We start from the raw sequence: 19,084 nt of genomic DNA, 5'->3' as shown, positions 1-19,084 counted from the left end.
CTGGAACCTAAGTTAGTAGAAGAAAACTTTTCCTCCCAGCAACACTGTCTAGACTTTTCTGGATAGACAAGAGAGTGTGTTCAAGTAGATAATGCAATTTGGAAGCCTGTGTTTTGTTTGAAGGTGGGAAAATCCAATGTCTGCATATACACAGGATTTCGCCCTTTGAACTTGTCTTAAGAGTAAACGTTGGACAGTCATCCTATACATTTAAGAACTGAGTGTAACTTTTTATTTCCTTTAGGGAGGAAGCTAAAAACCACTTAAAGTGGATCTGTGCTTTCCTGATTTCACTGCAGTCTACAGTCTTAACAGGGCATTAGGTGTGAATGGAACCAGCTGACCACCATGGGCAGCAGATGGGACTAGAACAGTGGGGGTGATGTAGAGGAATCATTTATTGTACCAAACACTTCATTCTACCTGGTTTTGTGGTAAGTTCATAAAAAGAGGAAGAAATAAGAAAAAAATTTATATACATATCTATTGGCATTTAAACTGAAAGATTAAGTCAGAAGTTAATGAATGTGATTATATATAAGGAATGGGCAGTGAGATGCCCATTTTTAAAAGTCGAATATAAACAAACTAATAAATTTAATAACAATAATTGTTTCAAGTTACATAAAAAACATATTCTGGGGACATTCTTAAAGGTAGGTTTATTCATTCTAATGTTGATGCTGTTAAAAAGAACTCCATTGTGGGGAGAACCAAGACAATTACATATGTATACACACACCATATATGGTGTGTGTATACATATATATATTGTACACACACACACACACACACACACATATATATAGTGTTCTGGATAGAATTCTCTATATCTAATCTATAATCTAATCAGATTATATATATATATATATATATATATATATATATATATATATATATATATATATAATTATACACACACACACTTTTTTTTTGAGGCTTTAAAATACCTTATTTAAAAACTTCTTATTCTGAGCTCAGTGCAGTAGCACAAACCTGTAATCCCAGCAACTCAAGTCGATGAGACAGGAGAATCCCAAATTAGAGGACTTAAGCTACTCAGTGAAACCATCTCAAAACTAAAAATTAAGAAGGGCTAGGGATGTGGCGCAGTGGTAAAGTGCCCTTGGGTTCAACCCCCTCCCAAAAAAAACCAGAATTTTTATTCTGAATTAAATTTCAAAGAAAGTTGCAAAAATCATAAATTCCATGTACTCTTCATCCAGTTTCTCCCAGGGGAAGTATAAAACCAACATTGAGATGTGTGGCAGTATTCCATGGTTCTGTCATTTTGTCACATGGAGATTCACATAACCACCACAATCCATATATAGAAGGTGGGTGGATTAATTTTTTTATCATCTTGATTTTTAAAACTTCCTATTCTCTTACGATGCTTTTGTTTTCATTTTACAGATAATTAAAATTGCAGTGTGTGTGTGTGTGTGTGTGTGTGTAATATATTCATTCATTCCTTCATACAGATATTCTGGTCTTTTTCCACTGAATTTTTTAAAAGAGAGAAGTTGACTTTTCTTTCATTGCTCTATTTTTTTAAAAAAAAAAAGTTTCCTAATAGTTTTATATTAATTTAGTTTTTATGTTTAATTTCTTATATTTGAATTGTTATTCAAATGTCTATCCAATATTCCCTTGATTTAAAAAACCTTGTACAGCCGTGTGCTGCTTTATTCTTTTTTAAATTGGAGCCGTGTTTCTGAATTCTTATTCATTGGAATAAAAAATTTCAATACTGCTATTATTCTGTAGCACAGCAGAATAGGCTATAAAAGCTAATAATGACCTCTTTTCAGGTATCCTTTTATATTCAAATTCATTTATTTTTCCATGTGAATATTTGTAAATATTTTTTCTTTATATTGCATTCAGCATGCTCTATATTTAATCATAATTATATTAATATAAAAACTTCATATACATTTGTGCAGTTGTAAATTAAGTAGAGAAAACAGGCATATAAAATATTTAGTCTCAAGCTTCAGAACTTGACTTCTTATGCATCCAGCCATCTACAGCTTATTTCTTTTTTGCCTTCCTTCATCCTTTATGCCTCTATTCAAGAATAAGCTATAGCTCTCTCTATATACAATTCCTTTCTCAATAGACTCCCAGTAATAAACCTAAGAACTAGCACTGAAATGTATTTGCTATGCAGCAGAGACTGTCCTAAGCGCTTTATACTTTTAACTCATGTAAGCTTTCCAGGACCATTTCTTCATTTTTGAGCTAGGTAAATAAGACAAGTAGAAAACTCTCTCAAGTTCTCATAGTTGCTAAATGGTGAAAGCCAGTGTGACCCCTAATGCAGCCAGTTCTACAAGCCATTCTCTGAAGCCCAGTCCAGTCAATATGTTTTACAATTAAACAAATAGATGTAAGCAGCATCCTTTTTATTCTTTCATATAATTAAGTTTTTGTGACTGTTATAAATTACACATATTTTTAAGCGGGTTATATAAGGATCCTATTGACTTTTATCTGTTTTTTGTCATTAACTTATTTTTGTACCTACATTTAGGAAAATGTTAGCTGATTTTTTGAATTTTCTAAGTGCATCAGTTACATCATCTGCAAATACTGGTGATTTTCTTCTTTTTTGTGTACAAGTACACTGGCATGGAATTTTCAAAGCAATATTAAATACTAATTGTGTTAGAATTTGTTATTAAAGAAAGTGTGACTAGAGTTTAATTATTAGATTGAAACCTTTTTTTTTTTTATTGGTGCTGGGATCAAACACAGGGCCTTATACTTGCTAGGCAAGCACTCTATCATTGAGCTATGCCTCCAGACTTACATGTTTGAATATATAGTACTACTCTGACCTGATAGAAGAAAACTTTTCCTTAACAATAATAGGCGGACCTGAGATTTTTCTCTCTAATCTCAAATTTTAAGTGTAAGTGCTTTAGCTGAAGATCTTGAAAATATGAAAATGAATTTGATCCAGTTTAATTGGATTTGAAGATATGGGAAACCTAAGTGTGATTTAGGGATTATAGGGAAAGATGAATGATGAGCCTTAGATGAAATGGTGTTTACCCCGCATTTATTTGGGGCACTAATTATTGATCTTGGCTACACATTGGGAATTATCAGTAATATTCACAAATGATACTGATGCTTGGGTCCCTCTCCCAGGTACTCTGAAATAATTGGTCTAGGGTACAGCATGAATACTAGGAACTTTTTAAACATTCAAGTAATTTTAATGTATGGCCCAATTTTATAACTATAAATTTAGGAGAAACTTTAAACCTATTTCCCATATTGTATAAATTCTAGTTTAGAGGTTTGTGTAGCCCACTAATAAAATATACCAGTGTGTATACTAAAGTTCATCACAGCATGTTGAAAAATATGCTGAGTGAAATAAGCCAGACACAAAAGAGCCAATACTATATGATCCCCCGGAATTGAGTTAGCTAGAATAGTCAAATTCATAGAGACGGGGAGACAATGGAAGTCAGGGGCCACGAGGAGTCTTGGTTCAATGGGTACAAAATTTCAGTTTGAGATTATGAAAAAGTTCTGGAAATGAATAGTAGTGATGATTGCACAACATCATGTATGTATTCAGTTCTGCAAAATTGTACACTTAAAAATGGATAAATTTTGTTATCTGTATTTATTTTATTTTTTATAATATCTTTATTTTATTTTTATGTGGTGTTGAGGATTGAACCCAGTGCCTCACACGTGCTAGGCAAGCATACTACTGCTTGAGCCACAACCCCATCTGTTATGTGCATTTTAATACAAGAAAAATATTTTTAAAAAACATGCCAGCGGGCAGTCCATGAACCTCCTTTCACAGCTAAATTTAGAGCACTGATATCATAGGATATTGTAGTAATGACTATGACAGTTTGTTTATGGGGCTGGAAGGGGGCAGTCCTCATGCTTTTTTTCAAGGAAGACAGCACATGCACTTTGCTAACAACTATTAGCCACTATAAAACCTTACACAAATGCAGAGAGGTGGGTGTGGAGCTGGATCTGCAGTGTGCTGCTCTGAAAGCCCTTGTGGGTGGAGCCTTTATGTATGTATGCATGTATGTATTTTTCTGTGCTAGAGATTGAACCCAGGACCTTAAGCACTGTTGACAAGTACTCTACCCCAATCCCTGTGTGGAACCTTTTGAATCAGATTAGAGGTGAGTTTTGTTCACCCTATACCTTCAGACCTACACATATACACCAAATAAAGCTAAGACATCAAAGCCATTATTTCTTATTAATTGACAAATTTATCAATAGTATGATTTGCATTTGACTTGGCAATGTTTGGGTGTTCCAAAGAATGAACTGAAGTGAAACATCTCTTTTTGATGCTATTTTTCATGAATAAAATGATGCCATTTATTAGTTTTGACTGGTGAAAAATGATGGATCATGGTGTCAAAGAATGGCCTTGCATTACTATAGTCCTGAGGTTTTGTCTTAGCAGAAGATAGGTGAGCTTCCATGGCTTTTGTCCCATGCAAACAGTTACATGATAAATTCAAATTGGATGAGTATAGCAAATTTATATTCACAATGTCTAAATTCCCAAAAAATGTCAAGTCCAAGAGATCTTGCCAAGGAACAAATGGTTCTTTGGCAAGCAGAAGACTCTAGAACTGCACTGTCTGAAATGGAGCCCTTCAAATGTGGCTAGTGCTACTGAGTGTTTTAATTTCCTGTAGCAAATGAATACAAAGGTGGTTTAACCCATTATGTCCCATATTCTCAGATGTGGGCCTCCTATAAAACATAAATTGAACATCATTGCCGTAAGTACATGTATGAAGACACGAATGGTATGACTGTACTTTGTGTACAACCAGAGATATGAAAAACTGTGCTCTACATGTGTACTATGAACTAAAGTGCATTCTGCTGTCATGTATAACAAACTAGAATAAAGAAATAAATCTTTAAAAATGTAAACTGAACAATCCATGCACCACTTATGGTAACTTTGGAATAATTAATTCATTTTATTAAATTGATTAATCGAAAGCTTGGAACTTATCAAAGCAATACATGTTTATTCTTTTATAACTCTAGAGGCCAGAAATTCAAAACCAGTTTGACTGGGTCAACATGAGGGCCATTCTCCCTCTGGAGGCTCTAGGGGACAGTCTGTTTCTTTGCCTTTCCCAGCTACTAGAGCAGCATTCCATGCATTCCTAGGCTAGAGGCTCCTTCTTCCATCTTCACAGCCAGCAGCATGGCCACTGGCTTCAGTGACCACATTGCTTCCTTCTCTTCTGTAGTCAAATCTCTTTCTGTCTCCCTTCTGTGAGGACACTACCAGTTACTTTTAAGGCCTACCCAAATAATCCAGGATAATCTCCCATCTCAAGATTCTTAGTTTAATTACATTTGCAAAGTCCCTTTTGCCAAATAAGGTCCAGGGATTAGGGTATGGACATATTTAGAGACCATTATTTAGTCTACTGCACTGCGAAACTGAATATTTAATTTAATTAGACCTACAACTGGTGGCTATTATATTACCTTAGGAATCTTTATTTTTTATTTTATTTTATTATTTTAGTACTGGGGATTGAACCTAGGGGTGCTCTACACTGAGCTACATCCTCAGTATTTTTTATTTTTTATTTTAAGATAGGGTCTCATTAAACTGCTGAGACTGGCCTCAAATTTACCATCCTCCTGCCTCAGCCTCCCAAGTCTGTGAAATTGCAGGCATGTGCCACTAAGCCTGGCTTCCTCAGGAATGTTTTCCTGTGATATGGGCCTACATATTTCATCTTGTCTGATCAAGAAAAATGTTTTCCAAGGCACTACATTCTCCCACATTGGAAATAGTATTTTCATTTCTAAGAATTTAAGTTCAATTCTGAAAGTTCAAGGTTGAAAGAACTGAGTGTCTTACTAATCTATGGGAATTGTGTCCCAAATTCCTTTTAAAAAGGACTTACATAGATATTTTTGAAGAGCAGTATAACATTAAACTCTGGTATTTTCTGCCACAGACCATCTAGAGCTGGTATCCAATAAAACTTCCTGTGAAGATGGAAATATTATAAATCTGTGCTGTCCAATCTGGTTGCCAATAGCCATGTGGCTATTAAAATTTAAATTAAAAATTCAGTTCATTGGTACACTATCAAGGCTTACAATAAAGCCATAGTAATGGGAACAGTGTGGTGATGGTGTGAAGATACACAAATCACCTAGTAGAACAGAATCAAGTTGAGAAATACATCTGCACACAAATTGTCACTTGATTTATAACAACTACAGAAGGGAAAGTGATTTTTTAAATTAACCTTGCTAGATCCATTGGCTGTCTACATAGAAAAAAAAATGTATCTGGACCTACTTCGACAAATAAAAAAGTTTTTCCTCAAAAGACATCATTAAAAGAATGAAATGATACATTAGTATAATTTTATACACTAAAACCAACATGTCCATAGTCATCACATTTATAATTTATCAACATATATCCATTTATGTTAGATTTCCTATCACTTTGTTGAAGGTTTAGAATCTTCTAGAGCTTGTATCCTTCTTCATGCTGATAAAAAGCTGTTAACCTAATAAAATATATTTCTAAATTAAAAATAAAGAATGAAATGGAACTCAGAATGAGAGAAGATATATGCAATATATATATGTATATATATGTATATATACAGGGAGAAGAGAAAGGGGGTGAACAGGCAGGAAGAAACTCTTGGAGATGATAGATATGTTTATGGCAGAGATTATGCTGATGGTTTCAAGGGTGTATCATTATCTCCAAACTCATCAAGTTGTGTATATACAATTATATTAGGTATATACAATTATATTAGGTATATACAATTTGATATAGTAATCATACCTCAATAAAGTGATTCTTTTAAAAAGACACTTGCAGCAGATGAACAACCTGTGATATATTCATCCAGTGGAATACTTCTCAAAAATGAAAAGGAAAGCATTAATGATATGGATAAATCTCAATACAGTGTGTTAAATGAGAGGAATGTTACAAAAAAAGAATGTACTATATGACTCCAGTTGTATGAAATTTTGAAACAGGCAAAACTGACCTACAGTGGTGGAAAAGATCAGCACATCAGTTGCCCTGGGAGAGTGGAAATAGGGGGCAGCATGAAGGACCTTCCAGGGTGATGGTATGGTACATATTTGATAGAAGTTTGTGTTATACAAGTAAGTGCATTTGTTGAACCTCAGCAAATGTTCACTAAAGATTTGTACACTTATTTCATGTTCACTTTACACTGAAAGAAACCTTAGCTACTGATTTCAAGTGAAAAACATGCTAAAATATTTAGAAAGCTAAATATGTATTGCTACCTACATTTTAATTTGAAATGCAACAACATTAAGATGGATAGAGAAAAGAACTATCATTAAGCAAGTTTTATAAAATATTAATGGAAGAATCTCTGTGGTGTTCTTTGGTTTTGTTTTTTGGTGTTTTTTGTTGTGATTTTTGTTTTGGTACTGGGAATTGAAACCAGGGTGCTTAACCACTGAGCCATATCCCCAGTCCCTTTTTATATTTTATTTAGAGACGGGGTCTCGCTAAGTTGCTTAGGGCCTTGCTAAATTACTGAGGTTGGCTTTGAACTCACAATCCTCCTTCCTCAGCTTCCCAAGTGCTGGGATTACAGGCATGAGTCACCACACCCAGCTATGTGATATGTTTAAATGTGTTCACTGTGTGAAATTTTCTAAACTTTGCTCAATATTTGCTATTTTTTTATAATCAAATGTTAGGAAAATACAAAAAAGACATTCTGAAAAATGGGCAAAGATTTTAAAAGACACTTCATAAAGTTATTTCTAAATAGCAAATAAATAAAATGAAAAGGTGCTCAACTTTGTCAGTCATCAGGGAGAAGCAAGTTAAAATGACATGAGACTCAATTATCACCCACCAAAATAATCAAAATTGAAAACCAATAGAAGTTTCACTAGATTGGACAAAGGGAATGATAGGAAGGGAGGAGAGATGGGAATAGGAAAAACAGTATAATGAATCGGACATAACTTTCTTATGTTCATATCCAAATCACAACCAGTGAAACTCCACATCATTTACAACCCCAAGAATAGGAAGTTATATTCCACATATTTATGATAAGTCAAAATATATTCTAATGTCATGTATAACTAAAAAGAACAGGTAAATTCTTTTTTTTAATTTTTTTTAGGTGTAGATGAACACAACACAATGCCTTTATTTTTATGTGGTCTTGAGGATCGAACCCTGATCCCGCCCATGCTAGGCGAATTCTCTACTACTGAGCCACAATCTCAGCTCCAGATAAATTCTTTTTTTAAAAAAATGGAAAGCCAAATGGTGATGAAAATGGTGAACATGTTGCTGAAAGGAATATAAATAGACACAAACATTTTGGAAAACTTTAAAAATATCTACTAAATTTGAACATGATATATAACCTCTGATCCAAGAATTCCATTTCTAGGTTTATACCCAACAGAAATGCATTCATCATTCACCATGTTCATCAAAAGATATATTACAGTGTTTGTTACACTTTATTTGGCACTGGGGATTGAACCCAGGGGTACTTTTACAACTGAGCTACACCCCCATCCCTTTTTATTTTGAGATACATTCTTGCTAAGTTGCTTTAGGGCCTCCTAAATTGCTGAGGCTGTCTTTGAACTTGCCGGTCTCCTGCCTCAGCCTCCTGAGTTGCTGGGATTACAGGTATGTGCCACTGAACCTGAAAGTAATGCTTTTAGTAGCTCCAAAATGTTGACTACTCCAAGAGGATCACTATCAAATTTGGCTAGATAAATAAATTGTATATTCACACAACAAAATCCAAGACAGGGTTTATATGAACAGACGACACTAAAAATAAATAAATAAATAAATAGCAAGAACCTCATGAACATAATAAATTAAACAAACTGAGAACAAAAGTATATTTGTTGAAATGGCTTCACTCACTTACTGTGCAAATGCAGGGATACTACCCTATGCTCTTAAAAGTCAGGATAGTGGTCACCATTGAATGGAGGGGAGTGGTTAGTCCTGGGATGTAGCTGTGTTCTGTTGCATGAGCTAGCATGAGTGTAATTAGAATTTCAGCAGACTGCATTCATGATGGTGTACTTACGTGTAGGTATGTTGTATTTTAATAAGAATAAGTCTCTGCCAGAATATGTAAGCAAAAAGGGGCCACAGAAGGATTACCCATTTGAAAGTCTTGAGAAGGATTTGAGAAATGGAATCAGATTTGCATTGGGAAGATTAATAGAGCATGGCCAGAGAGGAGTAACTAAGCTGTTTATAGAAGTAACCCAGGCAAGCAATCACGAAGGCTTGAATTAAAGCAAGAGTGATAGGGATGAAAAGGGCTGAGTACAGTGGATATTTAGAGAGTAAACAACAGGATTTGAATAGATAAAATAATTCCCCCCCGCTTTTTTTAGCTCGAAAAATGAGAATGATAACAGTTCTACATTGTGTTGGGCCCCTTTTGATGATTTATCGAATTAAGGGAGTTTAGTAGTGATCCTTGTTTACTATATAAGGTATTGGTGGAAAGCTTGAAGAGAAATACTTCAATATGACAAGTCTGCCTTCCCCCAAGCACAGGTAAAAGCCACCTCCCTGATTAGGACTGGTCAGCATGGATCGCAGGATGGAAGGCCAAGGTTAGGAAGGAGTCAGGACCAGTCTGAATCTGGGCGTGAATTAGGACTGAGGTAACAGGAAGGACTCCACTAGGTCTCCATTCAGGTGGCCAGGAGCACAGCGAACCAAAGGCCTGTGTTGACATTTCCTCTCCTCACCAGCTCTGCTAACCGGTGGACTTACGGGAAGGGCGGGGACTCAGGCCTAGGGGTGGAGTCGCAGCCGGAAAAGTGGCCAATGGAGCGCGAGCTTCCCCGTTCTTAACCAATTACGTGCACCGAGTACCACTTCCACTGGCGATTGGTGGACGCGTCGCGCAGGATTCTCGCGAGCTGCAGGCGTGTGTCAAACTCTCGCGAGGGTGTACGTCTTGTCCCAGTCCTGACCGCTTGGTCTTCCTCCTCCAGGTGTTTCCTTGTCGACGGTGCTTTGGACACCTGTCCTCTGGCTCCAGACCGTGAATCGAGAGCCTCGAGGAGAGGTGGACGCAGCCAGGGTCAGTGACAAGCCGCCTCTCCTCAAAACCTGGGCCTAAGGCCAAGGTGAGGCGCGGCCCGAGCTCGGGCTTTACCTGGCGTTCACCTGCCTTCTCTGCGGGGTCCCGAGAGACTCTGCAGCCACTTGGCGGAAGGAACCTGTAAGGAACCTGTAGTGTAGAGCCACCCGATTAGGCTGCACCAGGTACTACGCTCACTTCCGCTCTGAAAAGTTGCTGAGAGGAACATTTGAATGAAATTTTATGGGTGAGCTTGTGGTCCTATTGTTAACACTTTTAAACATTTTTTTTTTAGGTGTTGATAAGCCTTTATTTTATTTATATGCGGTGCTCAGAACCGAACCCAGTGCCTCACACATGCCAGGCAAGTGCGCTGCCGCTGAGCCACAGCCACAGCCCTTGTTCGCACTTTTTAGCGCTTGCAGTACAGTATACTACCATGCCGATCGGGATTCACTGCCTAAGTTATTTAATTGGTGGCCTCCTGTTCCCATTCTCTTTCTAGCTCTTGCTTTTTCTGCCAATTTAAAAGATGTTCAAGTGAGCTAATGCCACTTATATTTGGAAGTGTCTTTCCAGTGCAATCAAAGTAGTCCTAATGCAGATTCCTTCAGTAAAGAAACAATATGTCAATATGTACTGAATTCTTACATAACTCAAAATCATTTCTACGAATATAAGATTGTGAAGATTCCTAAGAAAATAACAAGTGCTAATGAGGCTGGGAAGAAATTGGAACCTTTGTGCATTGCTAGTGGAAAAGTAAAGAGATGTAGCTGCTGTGAAAAAAAGTTTCATAGTTCCTCAAAAAATTAAAAGAATTATGTAGTTCAACAATTTCAATTCCTGGTATATGCCCCAAAGAATTGAAATCAGGGATTCAAACAGATATGTGTACACTAATTACATAGTAACATTCACAATAGCCAGGGGGAAATGATCCAAATGTCTATCAACAATTGAATGAATAAACAAAATGTGGTGTACATATAAGTGGAATATCATTTGGCCATGAAAAGGAGGAAAATTCTGATACATGGTGACCTGGTTAAACCGTAAGAACATACTCAGTAAAATAAGCCATTCAAATATGATTCCACTTATGTGAGATAACATAGAATAGAAAAATTTATAGAGACAGCAAAATAGTGGTTGCTAGAGTTGGGGGAGGGAGAAATAAGGAGTTATTCTGTAATAATTAAAAATAATTTCTGTTGGGATGATGAAAAACTTCTAGAAATGAATCGTGGTGGTGGTTGCACAAAATTGTGAGTGTACACAGTGCCAAAAAATTGTATCCTTAAGTAGGATTAAAGGATATATTTTATTTTCTGTGTATTAATACACACCAAAAATAAATAAATGAATAAATAAAACCCTAGTAGATACACTCTAAATCACATCCAATCACTGTAAAACTTTGCTTTTTTTTTTTTTGTAGTTGTAGGTGGACATCATGCCTTTATTTATTTATTTATTTATTTTTTTGGTGTGGTGCTAAGGATCAAACCCAGTACCTCACACATGCTAGTCAAGCACTCTGCCACTGGAGCTACAGCCCCAGCCCCAGCCCCAGCCCCTAAAACCTTATTTTTAACTGACTGTGGCATGTGCATTTTACAGCCTCTAAGTGAAATATCTATTCAAAATTTGTAAGATGCTATTTTACAGTGTGTTTTTTCAACCACACTAAGCAGTATTTGCAGGATGAATTTGGGGAACAATACTTATGTTCCTAGGGACATAACCATACATATTATACAGACCAGAGACATCGATATCCATTTTCTTGTTATATATTTTTAAATAAATTATTTTGATATTTTCCTTTGAGATTCCCTATCTGTCAATACCAATAGAAAAAAATCCTAATTTCATTTTAGCTCATTCTAAATATACAGCCCAGACAAGGGAGAGTTTATATGTTTTTAAGGTGTATTTTTATCATCTTAGTTTATTGGGAGGGGGGAGTATGCTGCCTACATATAATGAATGTACTTCCTATTCATTTGATAAGCAAGAAAATGCCAATTTATCCTTTTAAAGGTGGGAAAATAGAAAGCATTCAAGCTGAAATGGCATGGTGCCAAAGCCTTCATCAGTTCCAAAGATTATTTGTACTTTTTTTTTGCTAAAGATTAATTGTGCTCTTCTGAAATTTTATTAATTTCTCATGTGTACCTTGGGAAATTAGAGGAACAGCTATTGCCAGGATAGATTATAATATTTCAGCTGGCCACAACAGTGCTTTTAAAGCTAACTTTGTTAGGAGGTATGTGTGAAGATAATTACCTTCACCATAAAAAAAAAAAAATGGGTGCTTGTAATTTAAAGCAAAAAAAAATCATATTAAATAATGTAAAGTTAAATATATCTGTAAATGAGACACTTAAAATGTTAAATGCAGTCAGTAGTGACAAAAAGATGTCAAGAGCAAGTATTTTTGACTAGCACAAAAGATATAAAGAAGGTAGGCATAAGCCAGGCATAGTCCCAGCAGCTCAGAAATCTAAGGAGGAAGATCTCAAGTTCGAAGCCAGCCTGGGAGGACCTTGTCTCAAAATAAAAAATAAGAATAGCTGGAATATAACTTAGTGGTATAGAACCCCTGGGTTGAATCCCCAGTTACACACACACACACACACACACACACACACACACACACAAACACACAAACTGCAAGGATAATATCCACGATAACCCATGAAGTGGTCACCCAGCCACCCACAAAAACCGTGAAAACACTGAGGGTCAAAAATTTGGCTGGGGGGCTGGGGATGTGGCTCAAGCGGTAGTGCGCTTGCCTGGCATGCATGCGGCCTGGGTTCGATCCTCAGCACCACATACAAACAATGATGTTGTGTCCGCCGAAAACTAAAAAAAATAAATAAATAAATATTAAAATTCTAAAAAAAAAAAAAAAATTTGACTGGGGTCATAAATTTTATTAGCTCAAATAGCCAACTAAATGATAAAAATGGCCAAAAAGTTAAACAAATAATTAAATTCATTCTGAAAGAAAACGTATACATGAAGAAACTTTCTGGAAATATTATTTCTCATGCTGTTGTGGTTGATGATCTTGGGAGGCTTAACCAAAACAGCTACACAGGGATCTGCCACTTGGGTATATATTCAGGACACAGTCCAACTGTTGGTCTTGGATTAACAAGCTAGTGTCTTCAAATGTTTTTCACTAGCTTTATAGATATGTGATTTAAACAACACAAAGCTGGTAGAACTGGTGTAACAGGGCGGAACATGGGACTAGATGCTTATTTATTTATTATGGTTCTAGGGATGTAACCTAGGGCTTTGCACATACCAGGTAAGCACTTTACGACTGGGTTCAATCCTTAGCACCAGCCCTCTTTCAGACAGAGTGTTGCTATTAAATTGTGCAGGTTGGTTTTGAACTTGAGACCCTCCTGTCTTAGCCTTCTGTGTAGCTGACATTACAGAGGTGTGCCAGTACACCCCAGCTGGCCTAGGAAGACCCTAGCAAACTACCTCATGCATTGCTACTTTTTTTCAAGGTAAGTTCATGTGAATGATCCTAGGCTACCTGCAGTCTGGGCACTTAAACTATATGGAAACATCTCAGAAGTAAGAGTAGCCATGTTTAAGCAGAAATATTCAGGTTTATAATGAAACTTCTTTTTGAAGTCAAGGTAGTAGAAACAGGAATTTGATTCCATCAGCAAATATATTGAGGGCTGGGGCTGTAGCTTAATGGCAAAACACTTGTCTGGCACCTGTGAGGTACTGAGTTTGATCCTTAGCACCACATAAAAACAAACAAATAAAATAAAGGCATGCTATCCATCTACAACTACAAAAATAATAATTTTTTTTTAAAAAAGAATTTATTAAGAAAAAAAGTGAACAGCTTAAGTAAAAATATGCTCTTCATTTGTACTTATCCCACCCCTGAAAAAAATCAGGACCTTATTTTAGTCACTTTTCAAACTTTCTAATCTCTATATAATCTGAAATGTCTTTTTAAATTTTTTGTTTAAAATGTTACTGGGGATGGAAGTCAGTGGTGCTTTTTTTGTTTGTTTTACAGGATCTCACCAAGTTGCTGAGGTCACCCTGGTAATTATGATCTTTCCTGAGCCTGCAGAGCTTTTGGGAATAAAGGCATGCACCACTGTGCCCAGCTCTAAATTTGTTTGAAATATATTTTAATATATAAACTATTCACATATGAAATTTGGTATGAAAAGTAGGCAAATAGAGGTCAATGTTGAATCCTACCTTCTTTATTTATGAGAATGAAATTTCACAGGTTGAGTTTTCATAAGGCATTACTGCAGTTCATATATACACACACTTCATCCACAAAAACAGACTAAGTTTTGACCTTCACATTTTCTTTATTATTGAGTGTACCTGGTCAAACCCTAAGCTTCAGCTCTAAATGCATTTATAAGTGAAAAATGGTTTCAGATAGATAGAATTCTGATAAGCCAAGAAAAAAATGCAAAAAGAATTTCAGGGGGCTCGGATAGCTTAGTGGTAGATTGCTTGCACTTGTCTGGCACATGTGAGTCACTGGGTTCAATCCTTAGCACCACATAAAAACAAACGTATCCACCTATAATAAATTTTTTTAATTAAAAAAAATTTTCAATATGTTTGCCCTTAACTTTTAAGGAGCTAGTTGAATCTCATGAGCTCTTCCTTCCCATAAGAATAAATTTTTGAGTTAAACAATTATGAATTTCTTTCAGAAATTTATATTCTTTGCCCCAATTTCCTTTTTGGTTTCTGCTATAGTGGTGTTTAAGGGTTATCTCCTGTCATTATTAGTATTCTTGCAACCTATAATATAAAGGACTTAAGTCAGCCCTCTGGTATCTGACCAGTTTAGTTTTATTAGTTAAAATGCAAAACTTCCATAGCAATCATGATTTATGGAAAAAAAAATTGTCTGTGTCACCTCTGGGATACTGCTGACCAAAGCTATTTGGCCCACAAGGAAAAAATTATAATTACAATGTTTTTCCTATTACCTTGTTTCTATTACTAAAATCTTTTAACTTAGTATTTTATACTGTTTAAATGAAATTTGTTAAAAGCATACATAAAATGACATTCTAATAAACTAAAAACTGACTTTTTTGATATAGTTGCTTATTCTGCATTTTACCCACATGCTTATGTCATTATTAGTCTCAATTTTAAATTCACCACCCCACATGGCTTTTCAAAAATTGACCCATGAATAGATAAGCTCTACTTCTATCCTTCCATTGGTACTAATACAAATAGTCTGGGAGGTATTCTGGTGTGGTAGTTTTAATCCCATCAAAAACATTTGCAATCTTAAGCTTTCATTTTGTTAGTTACCTGTGGTTGCTATAACAAATTGCCACAAACTTGATGGGTTGAAACAAATTTATTCACTCCTTTCTGAAGATTAAAAGTCTGAAAGCCAAGTACATGCTGCCTCAGGAGGGTCAAGTGGAGAATGTTCCTTGCATCTTCTAGCTTCCAGTGGCTCCCTCACTCCAAGACCAGTATCTTCAAACATGTGTTTTGTCTTCATGACTGCCCCCTATATGTATGGAATCTCCCTTATGAGGGAACCCCCCATCCTGTTGATCCTGGAATATTCAGAGGTAAAATGAATAGATTGAGACCTTGAACTTAATCAGTCCATCCTACTTTGAATGGGCTGACTTGGTGTTATCTATAGGTAGGTATGGCATGGTTGGAGGAGGTGGGTCACTGGGGACATGCCCCAGAAGGGAACATCTTCCCTTCAGCCCCTTCCCTTCCTGCTTCCTAATCACCATGATATTCTGCCTCACCTTGGGCCCATAGTGATGAAACTGATTGATCATGAATGAAATCGTAAGTCCAAAGTGACTTCTTTCTTTTTTAAGCTGTTCTTGTTGAGTAGTGTATTTTGGCTACAGTGATGAAAGCCAGCACAGGCTTTGTGATTGCATTTAGGGCCCACTAGGATTATCCAGGATGATCTCCACATCCCCAAACCTTTAATCTAATCCTATCTGCAAACAGCTCAGCTAACATTTCCAGGTTCCAGAGAAACCTGTTAATTCAGCCTACCACACTATCTAGTTCTGATATTTTCTGAGAAATAAGATGGCTACACTCTACATAATCTCTACAAGAAGTGTACTCCATCTTTTGCTGTCTGTAGCCACACAGTTACAGAGCACTTGAAATGTAGGCAATGAGTTATATGGTCACAACCACTGTTTTGTCTACTTTGTAAATAAAGACCAAAGCTATTCTAGCATTATATAAATACTAAATACCAATATTGTGACTTTGTTCTCTTTAATTACCATATATTATAAAAATGAGTACCACTAATATAATAAAATTTACTGAGCATTTACTACTGACAATGCAGTTATATATATTATGTATGACTAGTTTTTAGAAATGAAGATTAAGAAGTAACTTACAAGATCACATATAGGGATTTGAACCTAGGCTCTTAACATTGCTGCTCCTATGAGCAGGTGACTCACCTGAATGCCATATAGAATTCGACTAAGTGAATTCATAATGATGCTGCTCCTTGTACTTGTCAAGTTGGGCATAGGAGCCAAGTTAAATATTTGAGAATGTAGAGTATGCCAGGCACTTACCTAGACCCTACAAATATGGTAGGAATTTAGATAAACCTCACCTCTAATAGTCCAGGGCCTGTAAAGTAAGGGGCAATGAGTCAAGTATAGATCTAACTATACCATGAACAGTTCCAAATGTGATAAGGCTATTATAGGCTGCTACAGAAATTCAGATCAAGTGCACTTATGTGGGGGAAGGAATGTTTGGTCAGAGAAAGGTGAAAACATGACCTTCCTCAGAGCCTTTATACTTTTCCCTCTATTTGAGGTGGTCTTCCCCCAAATATATATATAAATGTATCCTAATGGTACTTCCCTCATCCCTCCTCCTTCAGGTCTCCCACATAGAGCCCTTCACCCGCCAGCCCAATCTGAAATAAAAAACTCCTTCCACAGAAATACTTACCTTTTGAGGCCCTTACCTCCATCCTTAACCATGAAAAACACATGTCTGTTACTCATTTCTACAATTGTGTCACTTAAATAATGTTACATAAGTGAAATCATACCATACGTGGTGTTTTGAGATTGGATATCTTTATGTAGCACAAGTCTTTGGAGATATATCCATGTTGTTGTTTGTCAATAGTCTTTTCCTTTTCATTGCTACATAGTACTCTATGTTGTGGATGTACCTGTTTATTTAACCATTCACCCACTGAAGGACATCTGGATTTCTTCCAATGTTTGTTACAAATAAAGCTGATATTTGGGGGGTAGGGGGGACAGCCGTGGGGAAGACTTCCACTTAGTGCATGCACCTGTACTTACTGCCCTTCCTAGCAATTTTGACCTGCCTATACATGTTGAATAAATTTCTGAAGACTTTTTATAAGACCAGACTTTTAGAGTATAATATGGAACATAAATCTTAGTAAAGCCAGAGAAATGTTAGATACTTCTAACAGAATGACTCCAAAGTAAATATTAAATACCTTTATTTTAAAGTTTCTGGAAAATAGCTCATTTGTATTCAGGCTCATTAAAAAAAAAAAAAAAAAGTCAATTGCTAGACAAATAAATTGGTTACAAGGAGTGAATGTGTTCTGGGCTGCATGCACCTTTTCAGACCATCACATTTCCTCCCAGAAAACTTTCTCCATAGCTATCTAATGTTTATATATTCTAGTGATCTAGTACCACTGTGTCCTTTAAATCTCCCGGCTTTTTTTTTTTAGTACTGGAGATTGAACTGGGGGGGGGGGGGCACTCAACCAATGAGTCACATCCCCAGCCAGTTTTTGTATTTTATTTAGAGACAGGTTCTCACTGAGTTGCTTAGTGCCTCACTTTTGCTGAGGTTGGCTTTGAACTCACCATCCTCCTGCCTCAGCCTCCTGAGCCTCCAGGATTATAGGTGTGCACCATCATGCCCAGCTTAAATCCCTCTTTTTTTTTAATATTTATTTTTTTTTTGTTTTTGGTGGACATATCTTTATTTTTATGTGGTGCTGAGGATTGAACCCTCCCTCATGCATGCTAGGCAAGCATTCTACCACTAAGCCACAGTCACAGTCCCTAAATCCCTCTTTTATACCTCATCATGGTACAAACATTAGAAACACATAACATGCTGACATGTGCTCTCTTTGTGGGAAACTAGGTTTAATGCAATTAAATACTATTAAAAAGCATATATTTTTAACAGCTCTTTTGTGGCCCTTTCCACCACAAAACTGGCACAATCTCTTTAAATGTTATTTTTTACTGTTATACTAGAATACCAAATTTCAAGGGATCTCATTAATTACATAATATCATTAGATATTATGTTCACCAAATTTCAAGGGATCTCATCAGTTACAAATGTGAGGTTCTTCATTCAGAGCCACTCTTGTGACAAGTTCCCACCTAACCCATTTTTTTCATCTGTAAAATGGGAGAATAGTACCTACACCTCAGTTGAGAAAATTAAGTGAAAGGGGTACATGAAGCACCTGCCGCATTGTCCTGCTACCACAGGCACAGTCTTACTGTTCTAACTCCTGGGGCAGGGCAGAGACAGTTCTACATGTAAGAATATTTCATGTCATTAGAGGCACTTCCCTATCCTAACTGTAGAATAATTGATGTTGTCAGTTATTGAAATAACAACATCAGAGCATCCCAGCATCTATGGCTTATACTTCTGTATTTGACATCTAAAAAGAAGGGAAACTTTTTAAATGATCTTTTAATCAAACAACTTTTAGTATTTTTTTCCTCAGTAAATTTCTAGGACAAGCATTATGTACATGTGTTTTACTCTTTTTTTTTTCCTACCTTCAAAGAAAACCAAATTAATTACCCTGAACAAGAATATCAGTG

The sequence above is a fragment of the Callospermophilus lateralis genome, chromosome 8 (genome assembly GCF_048772815.1).
Source record: "Callospermophilus lateralis isolate mCalLat2 chromosome 8, mCalLat2.hap1, whole genome shotgun sequence".
NCBI lineage: Eukaryota > Metazoa > Chordata > Mammalia > Rodentia > Sciuridae > Callospermophilus > Callospermophilus lateralis.
Note: the sequence above shows the minus strand (reverse complement) of the source record.